At 39.4% G+C, this 983-nt stretch overlaps 1 pseudogene; it reads left to right on the top strand.

The window, feature by feature from the left end:
- Positions 1-487, top strand: part of LOC102810714 — a 1,615-nt pseudogene extending 1,128 nt beyond the window's left edge.
- Positions 488-983: the final 496 nt, after the last annotated feature.

Raw genomic sequence — 983 nt, 5'->3', positions numbered from 1 at the left:
GGGGGGGTAGTGTAGGGGGCCGGTTTATAGGGTATACCCTTTGGTTGGTTGATGATGCATGGAGTGGATTGGAACCATGGCAATGAAACAATATACGGTGGAATGAATGTAAAACTAAAGTTCTCTCATGTAAAATATCATATGTCACAATAAAACATGAAAAAAAAAAAAAAGAGCAAATGGAATGGAGCTAGATGGCAGAAGAATTTGTGTGGATTATTCTATCACCAAGAGCGCATGCACACCTACACCAGGCATCTACATGGCCAGACCAACTCATAGTCATAGTGGTGGTGGTGGCGGCGGTGGAGGAGGAGGTGGTGGTGGTGCCAGACGTCGAGATTCCTACTATGATAGAGGATATGATCGTGGGTATGGCAGATATGAAAACTATGATTACCAGTACAGAAGAAAATCATCTTATCCTTATTATAGTAGATACCGATCACGACCAAGATCTCGTTCTTACAGCCTAAGATGCTACTGATAAATTGGATGGTTGCAGTTAAGAACATACCTTGTTGTTTTTTTCCTTTTAAATTCTTGATTTCCTCAAGTCTAATCTTGCCTACTCTTTAAAAAAGAATCCCCTCCAAAAAGAAAGAAAGAAAGAAAAATATCTTTGATTTACCTCGTATGTACACTTCGTCAATTGTGTTCCTGTTTTCCACTCTTTATTACACCCATGGAGATGTAATTGTTATTAAGTAGTTAAGCATCTTGAGTAAAAAAGGATCCCCCAGTGTTATGCTTGGTAAATTATTTTTCCTTGCTTTTACAGAAAATTGTTGTTGTTGTTAGGTGCCATCGAGTCGGCACCGACTCATAGCAACCTTATGCACGGCAGAACGAAACAATGGGCCACCTGGCCAATCCATCTTGTTGGTAGTCTTCCTCTTTTTCTCTGACTCAGAAAATTAACTCATAGCTAATCAAATGTGGAAAGAAATTGACCATTTTAAAGCTTCTTTTGTTAGGCATTG

Source organism: Chrysochloris asiatica, unplaced genomic scaffold (genome assembly GCF_000296735.1).
Source record: "Chrysochloris asiatica unplaced genomic scaffold, ChrAsi1.0 scaffold00389, whole genome shotgun sequence".
NCBI classification, from domain to species: domain Eukaryota; kingdom Metazoa; phylum Chordata; class Mammalia; order Afrosoricida; family Chrysochloridae; genus Chrysochloris; species Chrysochloris asiatica.
The sequence above is the reverse complement of the archived record's forward strand: the minus strand, read 5'-3'. Positions and strand labels throughout refer to the sequence as shown.